The sequence below is a fragment of the Lygodium microphyllum genome, chromosome 7, assembly GCF_053477565.2.
Source record: "Lygodium microphyllum isolate KBCC chromosome 7, Lygodium_microphyllum_v1.1.10, whole genome shotgun sequence".
Lineage (NCBI taxonomy): Eukaryota > Viridiplantae > Streptophyta > Polypodiopsida > Schizaeales > Lygodiaceae > Lygodium > Lygodium microphyllum.
Genome location: NC_141141.1, coordinates 149294626 through 149314855, shown reverse-complemented (window position 1 = coordinate 149314855; position 20230 = coordinate 149294626).

The following is a 20230-nucleotide window of genomic DNA, read 5'->3' as shown; positions in this document are numbered from 1 at the left end:
TCGCCTCCTCTTCGCGAAGTCCCTTCTTTCTCTCTCGTGCACTTCTCCCTCTTCTTCATGTATGGTAGTGGAAATAGTGAGGAGCTCTCATTCTCTCTCTTTTTCTCTTTCTCTCCCTCTCCCTCTCCCTCTCAAGGCGATGATATCTTTCGCTCTCTCTTAAAAATGTTTGCAACAAATGCCGCATTCGGTTTTTCAACCTTTTTTTTTTCTCAGACCGACATTACTATTTGCACTGTAATTAGTGTCCCTATTTGCATTGCTATTAGCATTGCTTATTTTCTTTAGTGACACTATTTGTGATGCTAATAGCAACACAAATAGCGATGCTACTATTTTACATTACAAATTGATGTCGCTATCGCCCCATTTCCTTGTAGTGTTATTTTGTCAACACTAAAGACAACTCATGACATAGTCTTTAACATCTCTCCAAATACCCTTCCAATTAAAGCTCTTACGTTTATTATAAAATGTTTTGAACAAACCATGATGTCTTGCTAAAGGTGAAGAGTGCATCTCTCACAAAATGCGGTCTTTGAAAGGATTGAGGAGTCAAGAAAACTCGTCCTTGATACCATAAAAGACCATTGCGCCATTTATAATTTAGATACTCTTCTCCTTTGCCTTGCTTTAATTCCTTCATCATTTTGGATACTTGCTCATCAAGCAAATGCTCTTTTTGAATTTCATGGATCCAATCCTTATGCACGGTTGAAATGGTAGAAATGGAACATGCCCACATTCTTGATAAGGCATCCACTACCACATTATCTTTTCTAGTGATATAAGATATCTCAAAGTCATATCCTTGAAGAGTAGCTAACCATCTTCATTGATTGGGAGATATTCTTGGTTATGAAAGGAAGTATTTTAGCACATGATAATCATTTTTTATCTTGAAATGGCTGCCATAGATGTAATGATGCCACTTTTTAGTAGCGTGCAATATTGCCAACATCTCTCGCCCCTCATAAACATGTAATTAACGCTTCTTATCATCAAGCTTTCGACTTTCATAAGCTATGACTCCATGATCTTGATATAAAACACTCTGAATTCCTTTACCACTAGCATCTTCACATATGATAAACTCCTAAGAGAAATCCGTGCATACAAGGATAGGTGCTGAAATTAAAAGAGATTTCAGCTCAGTAAAACTTTTATCAACTATGGAGTCCCAAAAGAAAGCCTATTTTTTAAGCCTATCCTTCAATGGAGCCACCATATAAGCATAATTCTTGATGAACCTCCTATAAAAAGACAATAACCCAAGGAATCCTCTCAAAGAGGTTGCATTCGTAGGATTATGCTATTCTTTAATACATTTCACCTTGTTGGAATTCACTCTAATGCCTTGCTCTCCCACTATATGACCTAAGTATTTCACTTCACTTCCATGAATGAACACTTGTCATCTTGGCAAAGAGTGTGTCCTTGTAATGTGTCAAAGACCTCTCGTACATGCTTCAGATGCTCATCCTTGGATTTGCAATAGATCATCAAAGAAAACAATGATTATTTTGAACAAGAAGGGATGTAATATTTTATTCAGGAGGGCTTGAAAAGTAGCGTGTGAATTGGAAAGCCAAAATGGCATAACCAAGAAGAAGCGGTATAACCCCCTTTCAGTCTTAAAAGCTATTTTGAACTCATCTCCTTCCTTCATTTGAATTTGATGATAACCCGAACGAAGATCTATTTTGGTAAAGACCTTTATATCTTTAAGTTCATCCAAAAGATCTTCAATTTGGGGAATGTGATACCTATTCTTGACCGTTGACTTGTTCAAATCCCTATAATCACCGTTGACTTGTTCAAATCCCTATAATCAATGCACATATGAAATGATCCATCCTTTTTCTTGACTAAGAGCACAGGAAAGGAAAATGGTGATTGACTTGGCTGAATTAAACCCATTTGCAACACTTCTTTGACTTGTTTCTCTACCTCTTCCCTCTCAAACTTAGATAAGAAATAGAGAGATGTATTGATGGGCTTTGTATTGGGCAACAAGTTGATAGGATGATCAGCCTCTTGCTTTGGAGGCAAAGATGATGGTGGCTAAAATAAATCCTTGTATTCCTCCAATAGTTCTTCCAATCATGGATCCCTTTTCTTTGTAGAAGAAGATGGCTAATTTGGTGGCTGCTCTTCATCTGCTTTTGCAAGTAAAAGAGTGAAGATGCATGACTTGGTATTAATTTCCTTCTGTGATTTCTTCATGGAGATTAGTTCTATGTTTTTGTGGTCTATGCCTTTCAATTCTATGTGTTAAGCTTACCGATTAAAATCCATTTATATTTGTTCCAAATTTAAAGTAAAATTGCCAAGGGTTTTCAGTCAATTACAATCAATAATAATGTTAATAGGCTCCATATCCAAAGTGATCAAATCCACTTGTATTGGGTAAGAGGATGATAGTTCAATTGAAGTACATGGACACACTTTTTATTAGAATCATATGCACAAACTTGTATTTGCAAGGATGATTCCATGTCAATGGGTAGCAACTTTAGCCCGTTCAAAGATTTAGTGTTGACAAAGCTATAAGTGATGCACGTATCTTCTAAAATATGTGCAACCTTACCATTAATAATACCTGTGACTCTAAGTGTACTTTTTCCTCTTTGCATCTCATCCATGCATCATGTGAATAGCACACAAGTAAGAATGAGAATCATGAGTGCCACCCGGATCAAATGGAAACCCGTCCATGGGATCATAGAATCCTTCATTAGTGGCATCCTCTTCTTCATGAATTTCTTCGATCATTGATAAGCATCAACATGCAGTAAATTTCCCTCTTTTTCCTCTTCTTTTTCAACTTCCACATCTTGAGTGATTACCATATTGATTTTAGAACTCTTGGCTTTGCACTTCAACTTATTGTCTTATGACACTTCTCCCCACATTTGAAACATAATCATTTGGTATGAATTTCCTTAAGCTTGTCTCGTGAGGAAGGAAGTTGCTGCTAGAAGTGTTTTGGGATAGTTTAGGAGCACTCTTGAAAATTTGCCTCTTGTCTTAGCCACATTTTTAAAATTTTGATCTTGTTTATGTGCATAATTTTCACCCAAGCATAAACACTAGGAAAAGTTAGCACTTTGCTATTATAAATATTATGACCATTATAACCCTTGTTTTCTTGCTTAAAAGTGTCTCTTGACTAGCTTTGCCTATATTTTGTAGGCTGATTAGAAAAGTTATTGCCTTAACTCCTTTGTTAGAAATTTCCTACATCTCTCTTATACTTCAAAGAATATCTTTTAGTCAATTGTATGGCCTCATGTAAAGGTTTTTGTTGTTGAGCTCCCACCTCTAATGATAGGGTAGGGTCAGGACCAAAACTATATTTATTTAGCTTAGTAAAATCTAAAATGCCTTCAATGTACATGGAGAGATTTAAGTAGGTGTTGGAGTAGTCTCTAATAGATACCCCTCTTTGAGCGCATGCATACCATCTTCTTTGAAGGCTTTCTTTTTTCAAAGGGAAAATAAAATCATTGCTTGCTTGAAATCCTCCCAAGTGAGAAAATCTTGCCGATCCTTGTGCATATAGTAATGCCACCAAGTATGGGCATAACCTTCAAGATGAAGAGCCCCAAAATAAATCTTGACTTTTTCACTTGGAGGATTCAAGCTTGTTAATCCATTCCTCCCATTCCGAAGGTGAAGTGTTATCCCCTTTGAAATTAATGATATTGATGTTTTCCTTATACTCCTTTTCATTATAAGATGGTTGTCCATAAAAATGTTACTTCCATAAATCTTTGTTCCAAGAGTATTGCCTAAAAGTAGGTGGCCCAAAACCATGAGATGAGGGTTGACCGTTTGAAACATGCTCTTTATTTGAGAGATCATGGGTTGGTCTTCTCTCATCCTTTCTTCCACCTTCATGAACTTGATTGTCAACTGCATTTCCTTTTTGCACATTAGAGGGCTGATGGTAAAAAGGCTTGTAGAAGGGGCCACATCTATAATAATCATAATTCCACCTATTGTTATCTTGTTTCCCTTCATGTTCTTTATTTGAGAGATCATGGGTTGGTCTTCTCTCATCCTTTGTAGAAGGGGCTGATGAGGGTTGACCGTTTGAAACATGCTCTTTATTTGGGAGATCATGGGTTGGTCTTCTCTCATCCTTTCTTCCACCTTCATGAACTTGATTGTCAACTGCATTTCCTTTTTGCACATTAGAGGGCTGATGGTAAAAAGGCTTGTAGAAGGGGCCACATCTATAATAATCATAATTCCACCTATTGTTATCTTGTTTCCCTTCATGTCTAAGACTATCTTTTGGGCTATTGAACTGAGGCCTTGAGGCCTTGTGGTATGAATGCCATGGATTTGTGAAGGGTGATGGTTACCCCTCACTCTTGATGGTTCTCCTATTTCAAAAGTATGCATACCTGACTGAGAACTTTCTTTGTTTGGATGGGATAAATTGTCAACAAGAAGGGTTGCATATGGTTCTTCAATAGTTTGAGGTTCCCTTTGTGGCTTGCTACAAATTTCCTTTATGTGGCTAAAATGAGTTCTGAAATAAAGATTTGTTGCTTTGCTACACGTCAGTGATACCCTTATTTACTTGTTCCATCCATTGCAAAAAACCTTGATTCATATGTATTAATACTTCATTAAATGTCTTCAAATATTTGGAAAGACCTTCATGCACATGTCCCAACTCTTTTGACAGTAATAAGTAATCATTCACTGCATGTACTTCATGCATATCCTTCCTTTCTTGGTGTGTGCTATAAGCAATTCTAATGCTTAAGTCTTCATCTATTTGCTTAAAATTATTGGCTTCATTTGTGTAATTTTTATCCTCTTGGAAGTTTCTGACACCCTCATTCAATGCTTTTGTAATAGGGTCTTTTTTCTTATTCCTAGCCATTAGAAAACAATGCTGTAGTAGTAGTCATTTTGTCAATAATTTTCCTATTTCTCTCATATTATAGCAGCAATCCCAATGCTTAGTAGCTCAATGTGAAGCTTATTATATGAAATTATACCAAATTTGAAAAAATTTCAACTTGCATTGGATACTTTAGGTGAAACAATGATAAACATTGTTACCCTCTATGTTGTCTAGGTATTGTCTCACTGTGTAAATCAATCCTTGATAGAATAGCTTCAATCTAACCTTCATCGGGTTGTGAAAAAAAAAGACCCATGGATTGAAGCCTCAAGAAAGTAAAATTTGATGAAGATTGATGGTTGTCATGTTTTGCCCCAATTCGAGATGGGAAAATGCCTCCAATCTTGCTTTAAATGCCCAACCTTGATTATAAATGCTTGCCTTTCACTTTGTGAAGCTAAAAGGCACCAATATTGACTCAAAACTTCAAGAAATCTCTAAAGTTTTCATGTTGTCTAGGTTCAACCATAGCTAGGGTTATGATGAGAGCTCCAAGGTTGAAGGAGAGTGAAATATCAAGTAAGAGATGGCTAGTACTTCAAGTTAGGCTGCATTTGATCATGCAAGAGAGGGCATAGCTTTAGGATGATGTCATGGATTGATTTAGGAGGACAGGAGCATGCTAAAAACTGGCACAAACTTTCCTAAACAAATTCTTGCATCACGTGATGAGAAACAAGCCAAAGATTAATCATAATGGTAGTCTACAAGTTGCTTAAGACCTCAAGAATCATCCTCTTCTGTATATAGCATGATGGTAGTCTACAAGTTGCTTAAGACCTCAAGAATCATCCTCTTCTGTATATATAGCATGAGAAGTGATGGCCATGGGAAAGAGATATAAGAAGAGAACTCCATGAAAGCTCTCATAAAGAAGCTTGGAAAGAGGAAAGAGAAGCCTACTTCAAAAAGTAACGGCAATTTAACTCTTCCAAACCCCGTTTAGAATCCAGTTAAGTTCAAGAACCTTCAAAATGGACCCAAATTGACCATGAATCACTAAAATAACCTTGAATCTATCATTATTTCTTCCTTCTTCAATATCCTCAAATTTAATCTCGACTTACTACAAAGAACCTTAATTAGTCACGGTTTTAACTATGTTAAGTCCTGTGACTAATTCTTGTTCCTCTAGTTACCCTATGCTGCCTAGTCTTGTAACCAGATTCACCATGAAAATGACATTCCCATTGGATCAAAGATTGGCTTTGATATCAATGTAAAGAAGCTAATTCCCACAGTAAATACTAGAAATACAAAGAAATATACTAATTTTCCAAGAAACCATAGCCAAGGTGGCTAGGTTGAAATGATCTTACCATTAATGGTTGAGAATTAGTTGATGAGAGAGGCTGCAACATGGTATGCACCCCAAGCTATGGTGGCCAAGAGTATGCACCCTCTTAGATGGTGGGAGTTGAGACCTCAAATATGAAATGTTAGAAATGGCAAAAAGATTCTTGGCTAGTTGCAACTTAGCCTTTTATACTTAACCCTAATAGACAAAATAGTGGCTAAGGCATTAAGACATTTTTACTCTATTACATCAAAATATCAATTGGAGGATAATGGTCAAAAGGAAATAGGTGACACAATCATATCACTCACTTGCATATGTTTTCATGCCGACATTGAAATTTAGACTTAAGAGCATAAGAAGCTCTTAAAAAGGCATTTGACATGGTTAGAGTAAGTGCAAATCTATTAGTATTATCCATTAGTTGTGGAAGAAGTTATGTAACAAATGACCAACACTAAGCAAGCGAAGCACTACTTGATTCTCACATTTCACATGAGGGGGATATAGTATTCAGCTGGAGGTGTAAATTAAGGTGAGATATATGCTTGGAGTCGGGATGGGTAAAACATTGGACTTCAATTTGAAACTCAAGTATACAAAAACATAATATTTAGATAGATTAGTTCATATCATCTAGACGCTCTTGGCCGTAAGGCCGTGTGGGGTTGTTTGGAGAATGTAGGAGTCTGGCTAGAGCCTTAGAGCCAGTGTCACATCCATTTTTGGTTCAAAAATTGGCTTATTTAGAATTACTTGATAAATGTCTTTCATAGTAGATTCCTCTTTTGACTCATCACTTGATGAAGTCTCACTATCAAAAGGCTCCTCTAGAACATCCAATTCCTTTGAGGATACAATGCTTTCTCACTTTGAGGTGATTCAAGTAAGCATGAATTGTAACTAGTCCGCCCCTCTATCAAAGATGAAACAACCAGCTAGTAATTTGACTTGGTAGTTAGATTGCAAGATCCTTGGCCTTCATAAATGCACTTGGCAGCTTGGCCACCCTGCAAACCTAATGACTCTAAAGTCTAGGATACATTTGACGTTAGCAACAATTACATGGACTTTGGTAATACAACCTTCTAGTTGTCTCAAACTATCATCAGCTATCCTTAGATTTTTGGAGGCATCTCTTTGGATCTCTAGTCCTAGTCTCTCCATTAATTATGATCTTGTAATGTTAATTGAGGATCATGTATCCACAATGGCATGGTCCACCAATATACCATCAATATAAGCTAAGCTGGTACCATTGGGTAATGTTTATCAACATGCTCAAACCAATCATTACCAATATGAGCTATAACCAAGGGTTTGACAATATATCCAGTGCAAACAATCTTCTTAAAATCCTTATGCACTCTTGGGGATAGTTTAATTAACTGCAGGAGGTTAATATCATGCTTGACCTCACAAAGAGAACTTTCTAGATCAAATTCTTGAAAGTTAGCAATAGTCCTCTTCTTCCACCAAACTATTTGCTCTCTTGGTCACTGCATAGGCTTACCGCCTCTTTCTTGGCCTTCCCTTTCTTCTTCATTGGCTCCTTATTCAAGTCTACTTTGCCATCAATAGCTTTCAAAAAGACAACCTTGCATATGAGGGTTAAGGATTTGCTTGCCCTTATCATCATGTGTAGGGGTTTTCTCAATAGGTTTTACATTATATATAATAGCTTATTTGGCCTTCTGACCTCTTATAATGACTTGTAGATTAGAAGCATCAATGCCATTAACTTGCACTGCTTCGGTTAGACTTATGCCACTTTCACTAGGTAGTTCTTCCACTATAGCCTTTCCTCTCTACAAAATCTACTTTGGTCCCTCATCTTGCTAAAGATTGTTTTATTGTCCTACCTGGTTGTCTACTTCCTTGCTGAAGGGAACTAATCTTTCTCTAGCAAGCACTGGCTAAGTGGTTGGACTTCCCACATATTTTTCATTTAACATTGGGACAATTTCAAGGGAAGTGTTGACTGCCACATGATTTACAGCTAAACCTCGATAGACCACCCTCTTCAAGGTATGGACTTCCTATTAAGTTTTGTTTCTTCTTCAGAAAGTTTATGCTTATAGCTATTTGTTTATATTTATTCAAATATCATATCACTATAATGCTTCATCATGTCCTTGACTTCCCCAAGAGACATTCGATGCACTAGGCTCATAACTATAATCATTCGCTTGACATTCCGATGGCCTAATCACCTAGTTAGGTATTGGTGGCTGATAACTTGGTATTACATTGGGATTTGTCATTTGGCTTTCACTATTTAATAAAGCCATTTGGCTAACCATTGGCATAGCACCATTGGGAGGAGCCAACAATATAGGTGCATTTCGCATCATGTTGCCTCTTACATTAGGGTTGGTCATGGTTATACTTATCACATCCTCACCTCCACTAGCTATAGTTAATGCCAAATTATTTTTTGGACCTAGGCTTGAATAGAGGTTTGACCTAAATGCATAGATTTCTTATAATCCTGACTCTATCTCCTTTGCTCATGTAATGATAGTATCTATCTTAGCAAGTGTAACACTACTCAATTGCACTTGGATGTTAAAATCTAATCCATGTAGAAAATATTGTAGTTGGGCACAACAGGTGGAATGGGAATAGAGGCTTGCAATTTATGAAACATTTCTAAGTTCAATTTCTTAGCATAAGCTTGAGCATTCTCATGAGTCTCTTGACATATTACATTTGAAACACATAGTCAATATTGAACACCTCTCTTAGAGGCAAACTCTCTTTAGAAGGCCGCATAAAATAGATCTATTATAGTTATGATTCCAACTTTCAAGCCATGATACCACATTGTAGCTCTTTCTTTCAAAGGGATATTTAAGAAAATCTTAAGATATCCTTTGTTTTGACTCCAACTATTAAACATTAACTTTTGGAACTCACTAATATGGAGCTCCATATCCTCTTCTACTAGCTCATTAAGAATAGGTAGAGAAAAACCAAGGACTAGCAAATTTGGCATTCCTACAGGTATTGCAATTCGTTGCACCATAACAATGATCTGGTTTTCTCTAGGGGTTTGTATTCAAGGGTTACACTCCAACTCAAAGTAGGCTAACTTTTTGGGGAAAGAGGGATGCTAGATATTCCTCCTCCCCCTAGTGAACTAACTAGGATATTAGGGTCAACAAGACCTCTCCCTCTCACGGATATTGGACTGTTACACTTAAGAAAATACCTCATAAGGATCCTTAATCTCTATCTAGCCATTTCAGCTTTTTCTTGATGTTGATTGACGATTTCTATTAGGATATATTAAATTTGTCTCGGTGCTCTTTGGTATACACTAATCGAGTAGGTCCCTATTAGCTAAGGATTGAAAACTGCCACTTATTAGTAGCTCTCGAAAATTGCACCACCTATCAATACCAACAATGGGCTCAATACACTGGCTCTATCAGGGACTTTTATACACACCAAAAAACCCTCACCGTCTTGCAGATAGGAGTGTTTGGATGATATGAAATGGTTTATCTAACTAATGTGTTGTCGTGCCACTACGGGAACACAGTGTAAAAACTCTAAAGTGTATCATCATCTAGTTTTTTTATTAATCTAGAGAGTCAATGTCATATTAGTCATTAATGTTAGTTTCTATAGTATGGATGATTCAAAATTACGGATTTTTGGACAATTTTAGCCTATTTTTGCTATTTTGAATATTATTTCTTGTAAATATTCTAAACAAGTATAGAAAACTTCTAGAATAGGGTGCCATGTATAAAACAAGTTACTTTTTAGTCAATTTGGAGATCTCATGAAAAAAAAAGGCTCTCAAATTCACATCACATGTGATCATAGCTTTTTGACAAGAAACAACGCTCTAGATGGCGAGGAGGAGAGAAGGCACATTCGTTTGAGTAATGTTAGGTTTGGCAAAGTTGATCGACATAACTTGGATTCCTTTATCTTCAATTGAAGGGTTTTGTAAATAGCTATGTATTCCTTGCTGGATATACTTCCAACAAGGCTTGCATATCACTTAATCTAACTTCATTTCCTTTTAAGAATGCCTCAATCTCTTCTTTTGTTATCTTTTGATACTTTGGGTCCTTCAAATTTGCTTTGATAGCTTTCTTATTTAGAAGCATTTTGACATATGTAAATGCTACCTATATACTTGAATTCTTTTCTTCATTAGGTTGTAGGACTGCATTCAAAATAAAAATATTTAGTTAATATAAAATAATTCATAAATACTTTATGAAATAGAGAAAGATGTAACAAGCAAATTACTTCACTGTGTGTATCCTTTCTTAATGCCATTGCTTTGTAACTTCATATCTTGAATATTTCAAAGTTTCATATATCATTTTTGAACTCCCAATAATATTTTCTTAAGCCTCAATTGATCTCTTTGTTTCTCTTGCTCTAAAATAGTCCCTTTATTTTATAGTATTTCGTACTTACATTGCTCTAATGCTAGCCTCAAAGAAAAATTTTCATTTTCTAGCAAATCCCTTTCCAACTTATGTACATTGCTAATGGCATTCAAATGTTCTGTGCATCCTAAAAGGCATTAGAGCCATCTCCAATAGAGCTGACTAAAGATTTAATATCCTTGAATGAAGGTGTGGAATTAATCAAAGAATATTTTGGATATAATTTTCCAATTGTCCATAGATATATATTCATTTTTCCCTGTGACTTGCATAGTTCTTTGGATGCATAAGACATTAGACAAGGTTTTTTCCCTTAGATAGTGGCTCATAGTAATGCTCATCAATCTCAATGTGAAGGTGATATACCTCTCTCATGTACCACTATGATGATGAATGGGGCATTGCCTTGTCTATTTGTAATGTTGATTCTAGCCTAGCCATCTCCATTTATGATATTGATTCTACCCTTGCTATCCCTATAAATTCCATCCCAACCATCTCCATTTGTGATGTTTATTTAGCCACACCTATCCCAATTGATTCCACACTAGTCATCTCTATTTGTGATATTATTTTGGCCCCAACTATCCCTGTTTGTGTTTTTTGCAAAGTTGCTTTTGAAAAATGAGAGAATATACATATGATGTTTCAAAACATAATGTGGTGGGCATAACTCCAAGCTTCATGTAGTCTTTTGGCTCATCTTTTGATAACAAGAACCTATGCCATTAATCCCAATCAATGTAGATATACATTGTCAAATTTTAAGAATCAGACACAATTCCAAGTATTGACCTCTAGACTCTTAATTAAGGCTAATTGACAACTTAAAGCTTATGAGATAATTTTTATATTTTAGAAAAAGTTTTTAAAAAAATTCTTCTTCATTTTTAATGATTTTTAAATTACCTCTCCCTATGTTGAGGTGGAGTTTCTTACAAGGCCCATACTTGAGTCTATATTTCTCTCAATGAAGAGTTGGGCTCATAATACTCATGCACATTGTATTTATCCCCATAGCTATATTCATCATACTTGCAATAGTTGTGTGGGTTGTGTACATAGATATCATGACACTACAAAGTAAGCCATTTTAGTTTTTTCATGTTTATTATGGCTGTTGTTGATTTATGTGATAGAATTTTTCTTGTCTAAATTCTTCCTCTCAAGTCATGGCTTTGACGAAAAGGCCCTATTTTGGCACAAAAAAAATTCAGGTGGACCCAAGCTTGATTTTTATGTATTTGTTGCCACACTAGCTATGATGGCTAAAGATCAATAAGGTGATTTTTTTGAGCTCCTAAGATCAGTAATGTAACTTTAGAAAGTTATGAAGAAGCTTCAAACTTCCAAGTAATCTTTGCGGTTTGGTCATGATCTTTATTTAGAACTTAGATTGCTAAGGTCATGTGTGTCCACTTGTATATGCATGCTGTTGGCCTAGCCAAGTGCTGATTTTGTTCTTGTGTGTTCATTTTCAGGAGAAGATTGCAATTATTGGCATAAGGGAAAATATTCAAGCATATTCCTTCTCTACTCCTATTAAGTGCATGAAATTATTTTCAAAAAGTGGGAAAAAGTGAAAAAATGAGTGTTTTCATTATTGATGTTATCCTTAGCAAAACCAAGTATGCAAAATGTTTGTTTTTCAATACATTGGAAAAAGCTATAGCTGATAGAAGAGAGACTAGTTCTCCCTTAAGCTTTACATGCAAAACATTATTTTTTCCCCCTATGATCTAAGGTAATCTTCTTTATACAAATGTCCACCACTCCATAAATGCAATGGCCAATGTACACCCAACCAAACTTCACAACCATCAAGTGGCATGATGTAGAGCTTCTCAACATGTATATAACTTTGAATATGAATCCTCAATGTCCCAATGATGGGTGCAATAAGCTTAGCAAGCCCTAGGAGATCCAAGATTTCTCATACATGTGGGTCAAAGAAAAGTATCAAGTTGATTGTTGGTTTCTTATTCTCGGCTTGCTGCTCAATTTTTAGCATTGGCTACCCTCTTTTTATTAGGGTATTCATGTGCCTCTAATGCACCTCTTCTCAAATAAAACACTCGTTGGTAGCCTTGAAAGCTTTACATTTCTCTAATATCTTACTAGTTTGTCCTTGTTGCCCATTTATTATTGATTACGAACCTTGGTGATAGGTCAAGAATTACACCATGAGTTTATTCTAAGAGGTTGGAAGACATAATTTCTTCTAGCCAAGTGCAATGAGAGTTTAACTTCTTATTAAACCAAAATACAGTTTTTCTAGCCAAAACATGAGATTTGATCTAAAGGCTTCTTCTAAAGGTTGATCAACAAAATATTTGAAGTAGATGAAATCAAAACATTGAAATGTTTGGATTTGGGGGATGTGTTCTACCTAGATTTCTCTCTCTAGAGTACATTAAGTATCCTAGCTAGTTGTTGCCTAGTTTCCAACCATTGTAGTTGATGTGGACTTATTTATTTGTTATTGCTAGGCATTTAGATTAGTAGCAGTTAAGGGCTCAATGAGTGAGGGTTAAAAGAAAGTAATAGTCAATGAAATGTGTCTATTCATTTCATTTACTTACTACAAAGGTATCCTAGTACTATATTAGCAGGAAATAAGATTACCATGTAAGGGTAGATCTATCCTCCTAGCTACTATCACTCCACATCCAATTGACTAGCAACCTTCTTTTGCATGCTTGAGACATTAGATTGTGTACTAGTGACCATTCTCTAGGTAGTATGCATCTATGTTTTTCTATCCAACTCCCTTTTAGCTTCATATGTGGCTCTTGTTTATGGTTTATAGCCTAGGTAGATGTGCACTTTGCTAATGGAGACCCTACTATGGCTACATTTTCTGCCATAGCAGGTTGCCTTGCTAATTTCCACCCTCTAAAACACATGGTGATTGCCACTCATCATCTGAATCTTTACTTAGATAACGCTTGAGGACGATGTTTCACTCCCTTCATAGTGCAAATTCCCTTCAAGTACTACGGCTTGATAAACTAGGGTAGTGTAGTCATCTTAGAGCTTTGCTCCATTGTATTAGCATGATTCATTTTAACATGATTCAATGTTCATAATTTTTCATTCATCATCTTCTTCTCTATTTTTTATTTTTCTTTTCTCAATATTTTTCTTTCATTGTCAATTGTTATTCTTTACTATTTATTACTAGTGACACTCTTGTAGGCCATTATCTTAGCATTATTTATTGACATGACCTTTTCATGTTTTTCTTGCAAATGGAATGTGATTTTCTTGAGGCCAAGTGTTAAGAGGTTCATGTCCAAAGTGACTTTGTTAAAATGCTAATTGTAGAACTAAAAAGAGGCAGAAGATTCACATTATTTCCTAGACCCCACATTGTGGATAAAGGCAACACAATCCATGTTTTGGGGTTGTGTCTTGCTTTGTGGGATGTGCTTAGACTTTGCCTATGTGGTTGGTTCTTTCATGCTAGCTTGCAAGCACTAATACCACCCCGTTTATTTCACTATCACTCCCATGAAAAACGACACTTGTGTGAAAGCTGGATGTGATCAACAAATCCTTGATATAGCCAAGAATTCGGCACAAGGGATATCTTTAGAAGAGAAAGTAACTATCCACTTCTTTTTATATTGTCTACCTTTTTTTTTCCTTATTTGTTATATGTCATCTTGTTGAACTTTATACTTTATGAGGCAAATATGGAGTACATAGATAACCACGATGTAGATAATGACTCAAAGGGTAGACATGACTTTGATGATGACAAGAAAGAGCTAAAAGGGGTTGTTGACCCCAACAAAAACTTAGGTGATATGGAAATGCATAACACCATTATTAAACAAACTCAAGATGCACTAGATTATCAACAAAATGACATCTCAAAGGGAGACAAGGGTCCACTAGGAGACATGATAAAGATGTGCATCAATCACATAGCAAGTTCCACTCCTAGGTTGTTTTTTATGTGCATGAGGAAAAGCCAATCTTAAATGACTATGATATGCATGATGCAGAGCTAGAGTCTAGGGTGGATGGAGTTAATAAACACAAGGAAGAATCTAGTAATTGCAAAGTGTAGAAGGGGAGCTCGGAGAGAGAGAAGGAGTTCACTGAGCCTACTATCTATGCACTGCAGAAGGGGAACCTAGAGAGAGAGAAGGACCCCATTGAGCTTGCTATATGCCAAGAGTAGAAGGGGGAGCTAGAGGGAGAGGAGGAGCCCATTGAAGTTCCTATATCTAAAGAATAGAAGAGGGAGCTAGAGGGAGAGGGGGCACCTACTATAGAACCTATAAAATATAAGCAGCATTGAGGTGAAGATGATGCTCCTCTAGCAAAGATTTTTTGTGTAAAAGGGACAAAGTGCTCTCATGTGTGTATGCCTAAGATGTGTGCATGCAAGATATAGTATATCTACAAGCACTATATGGCCTTGTAACTCTGCCTTTTGTTATGAGTCTTCTATGACACTTGATTTTTGGTGTTTTTTGAGTTCAATTATTATTATTATCTCTTGCATATGTCTTGTTTATGCCACTTTTGAGTTCAACTATTTGTTTTGTCTCTTGTATATATTTGATTTGTTAATTTCTTTTGTAGCCATAAGACCTTGATGGCTCGATGAGCTTAATGCCATAGAAAGTAAGCTTCCAAATGATCTTCTTGTTGCAATAAAAGGTAGATTGATAATTATGGATGTGAATGGGGTACTCTTGAAGGATTCAAAAGATCCCTATAAACAAGATTGGCTATTAGTCAAAACCAATATTGGTTAATAGAATATGTTTACTATATGGTGAGCCCAAAAGCCAAGAAGTTCTTGCTAGAACTAGGATCTCGAGCAAATGCCATGATATAGAGTATCTTGTTCTCATGTTTCCCATACACTTTGAAAGACCCAAATGTTCTATAGGTAAATCTACTTGGAAGCCATTGGTATTCATGTGTTATATAGTCTTATTGATTATGTAACTATCTATGTATGAATAGTTATATTTTCTCAAGAAGAGTATGAAGTATGGCGAGAGAGTTTTCACAACATTCCTTATGTTAGTGCTAAATATTGACCGAAGACTATGTTTTAAATAAACTTGCAAGAAGTGTGGACAAAAGACCCTCAGTTCGATGCCACTAACACGATACTATTAGAAGACATCTATTACAAGTCTTTAAATAATGAATATGAAAACTTCTTAGCAATCCATTCCCATGTGCCAAAAGTTGAGCTGCGAGAGACTGGCTCTCATATCTAATGGATATAGTTGGGTCTTGGTTTCAACAAGGGATTGAAGACCCCTTCTAACTAGCATACTATCGACAACATCCGATGTTTGACGTTGAAGATGACTTTGTCCCCATTGCTAGCTAATTACTTTATTAAAATGGAAGGCCATTCATATCTATCTAAGCCTCCAAATGTATGATTTGTCCCAGCTGCTGGCATTTGAAATTCTACACAATTTGTAATTCAATCCCAATGTTTAAAAGTTATATGATAGCCTTGCTATTCATAGTCACCCCTAACTACCACATTGTGTACTTATTTTTGTATCAAAATGTCAATATCAAAGCCTTTTTTGGATACTTCTTAGTACTTCCAACCTTTTCTAGCCTACCATTTTTTGCATGTTATGATACTTTGGTTGCTTTGGTACTCTGAAGTATTGTTTGAGTCATTAGGGTCTAGTTGATTATGCTATTGTAGGTGGTACTATGTGGTCATGTTATGGTTTTTAAAAATGTCAATGGTGATTACGCTACCTTTGGCATTGATATTACCAACAAGCTTGATACTCTAAAGTATCAAATTTGGGTACTATTTAAACTTGGCATTGTATAAAAGTGGCAAGAAAAAAAGACTTTAAACATTTGATGCTATGCAACTTGAAGTTTGATACTTTGTTTAAGTAGCTAAAACAATAAACTTCAAGCTTTGGTGTTGCATAAACCAAATTTAGTCATGCAGTAAAGAAGCTACAACAAAGGATTTGAAACTTTTGGTACTATATACTACCAAACTTGTATTCCACAAAATCAAACTAGAAAGTGAATTAAAGTGGAAAGACCAATATAATTTAAGCATTTTCTATAGCACAATTCCAAGTTTGGTAATGTGTTAAAGTACAAACACCGAAAGAATTCTACCATTTGATATAGTAAAGACCAAATTGGACAATGTAATAAAGAACCAACAAAGGTCTTTAAACTTTTGATACTATAGATTCCTAGATTTAGTATTATGAATAGTAGAAAATTTGGTATTCTAGAGACCCTAAATTAGTACTATTGGATAGTGGATACTGTGAATAGTACCAAATTCGGTACAATTTTGTACTATCCATATAGTATCTGTAACTTGTCCACATGTTCCCTTCAGGACACATCTTAGCAGTCCATCGGAAAGGAGATTTAGAAAGCTCCGCCCGGCACTTCCATGGAATGTTGCGAGGTTTGCGATCTAGGACTTCCCGCGTCTGCCATGTAATGAAAGTATTCTGGCCGTTCCTACTTAGGACCGACCTGAATCAGGGTTTCCCCTAATGGTCATTTCCTAAACGGCAACTAGCGTCGAACCCCGAGCAAACTACTTTACGCAGAAACGCCAGGGCCGAAGCGGATTCACGCTGCACTTGGTTCAAGAAGAATGGGAAACGAGAGGGATGCAAGGCTCGACCTCTCTACCATAAGGCATAGTCCCATTCCATTCCCCTAAAACAGCGTAAACCTGGATTATTATAATCTTGACTCTAGGTCAGCGCCCTCACTATTCATTTCCTTTGAAACAATCTCCTTGCTATCCATTATGATTGAGAAAAGTTCCCGACCAACCGGGACCACCCATCTGTAGGACAGACCCATGGCCACATCCACCGCACTTTTCGCAGGTTGTTTTAGTTGTCTAATTACCTACCACATTTAGTTGGACATGCATCAAGCAGCTTCCTTAATTAGCCCATTAGGCACTGGTTCCTTCACGTAATCTTAGCACTTGACATAGAAAATCAGTGTCAAACAAGTTCTTTTTCAACAAGTTATCATATTTATCTTTGGAATACATTTATAAAGTCCAGCCCATAGAGTTATCCATAATCCCTGCCCAAAGGCTATCCAGCAATCCACATGGATTACTAATCCAAGATTCCACCCATAGACTAGTATGCAGGCCTCGAGATCCAATCCCAAGTCACGTTGGCCTCTTGTGCAGGGCCCGAAAGGTGAGGGATTTACGGCCAAAGGCCCCCATGGCACCCAAGCGTCCTCTTGCTCCAAGCAGTGCTCAACAGAGAGACCTCAAGCGGCGGGTTCGGTCCACCTTCTTGGTGCGGCTAACAACCCCCTTGGTTAGGGTCAGGCAAACAGTCGGGGGTAACTGAGGTTGCCTCTTCCTTCAGGCCTTCAACCTGAAGCATTAGATATCTTTTCATCCTTTAGTTCATTGAGAAAACAAAGAAAAGAGTGCTCTTTAAATTGTTACAAGCACAATCATTTCCAGTGGTCGTTTATTTGGCCAACTGCTAAGGAGTGAATCCTTCTCTCCGAATGCATCCAGCATTCGATCCGGGATCAATTGCGACTTGGCAAGATCCCCAAGGTTTTGTTTGATAACCCGTATATCCTTGGGTTAGGGCCGTACCCTATTAACCCAACTTAACCAATACCTTAAGTTCTATTAACAGTAAATATGTTGCTCCAAACTATCGATTGGTCCTTTGCTTCCAAGCAAATATCTAATTCCCTCATCTTGGTCACCTTTCCCAAGAAAGGTGCTATAACAGGATGACTACTCATCCTCTTGTGAGATAAACTTGCGCAAGAATCTGCCAATCTCATTCTGAGGAATTGGTGGTTCCCTTGTGATCAAACCACAAGATCATGCGACTCTGCAATTTGTTGCACAAGTGTCGCATCTAATCCATGGGACTATTTTACCCTTGAACGGCGTCTTCTAATCACCGAATCATGATTAGATAGGAAACAAGGTTAGGGTGTCTTCATATCCAATCCATTCCTGATTGCACTAGGCCAACATCGTCGGTCCTAGGGTTCCATCTCAATCCGAGTTTCATTTTTTTAACGAGCGATCCTTAGGGTAGAGACCCTAGATCATTTCTTGCAAATACGTCCTATTGTCCCTACATTCTGTGAATGTGGGCAGGACTTAGGGTATGAGAGTTTTGACTTGGCAATAAGTGCGTCAGGTCAAAAGTCCTTAACATGCTAAACCATAGTTAGCACTTGGAGTATATTGTATCGATTTAACCATCCTAAGCGATTCCTTTGTGGTTTAGGTGTTTAGGGTAAACCAATTTACATGTCTATTCATGAAGATATTGTCTTGATCAAAGAGGGAAAAAAACTAGTTGCATTACGATACCATTCTCGTAAGCACACGATTCATTGCCTACGTATGATTAGATTTACAATCCCTAACTTTTCTGGTTAAGATCAAAGCGTATGTTAAGTTACAGCATAATTTCCATTGATCCTTCTAGAACATGCATTCATGATTCATGCCACTAAGGTTTTAGGGTTTTAGGTTACAACGAACCATGCAACCTTTCCTAACTACTACGCAGTTAAATGATATTTATGCCAATTTAAAACTAGAGTTAACCTACTTCATGCAACTCTAGAATCATTTCCATGCTTAGCAAATTCCTATGGTTGTTAGCAACTTTCTTGATGAGTTATCACGAAGAAAGTTTTGTTTAGTAATGCGACATGCGATTTAATCTTTCCATGCATAGTCGAAGGTGTACTTCAAAAATCTTGACTTTCTAATGATAGTCATTAGTTGTTCTAGATTCATTACTTTGCAATGCACGGAAGCAACTTGCTAAAAATGCATAGACATCTTTTGTTCATTCCATTGAAAAATACAATTGACCAATCTTCAATCGTGAGATTTTTCCTTTAGAATAGCCAATGCATTTCAACCGCAAAAGTGCATCCTAATTCCATAAATTATTCATGCATAAATTGCAATATTTCAACATAAATCAAGAAATATGAAGAAAACCTAGACTTGTGGGTTCGGTGAAATGTCCACATGAATATTAGGAGATGATCCTCCTGCGGTTGCGCCTTGTGCCTTTTTGGGGGCCATCGTGAATTTGATCTTCTTGCCTTGGTGGCAGTCCTATGATCTTGGCCCATTTCCCTCATACACGCAATTCCCTTTGAGGTATGGCTTCCTTGACCGAAGTACCAACTTGCGGCATTGGGCTTTGGATGGCCTTAGGGTTGGAGCTTGGGCCTTCTTCTTCGAAAAAGAGGGATTCATGAGAGGGTTCTTGTGAAAGCCTTACGGAGCTTGAGAGATTCTTCTCCTTGAAATTCCAGCTAGGAATGGTTTTATGGGCTTTGCGGAAATGGGAACTTATGAACTTCTCCTTCTTTTCATAGAAGTTCCGGGGATAAAGATCTTTATGGAGAGGGAGTGCGAGGGGAAAAATTAGAGATGGGTTTATGGGGGAATTCGAGTGGAAAGGGGCTTAGAGACCCCTCTTCTTCAAAGTAGTGATGGGCTTATTTGAGGATCTAATGGGGGAGCCTTATAGGCTTCCTCCTCGAAGCTCGGAGGAAAGA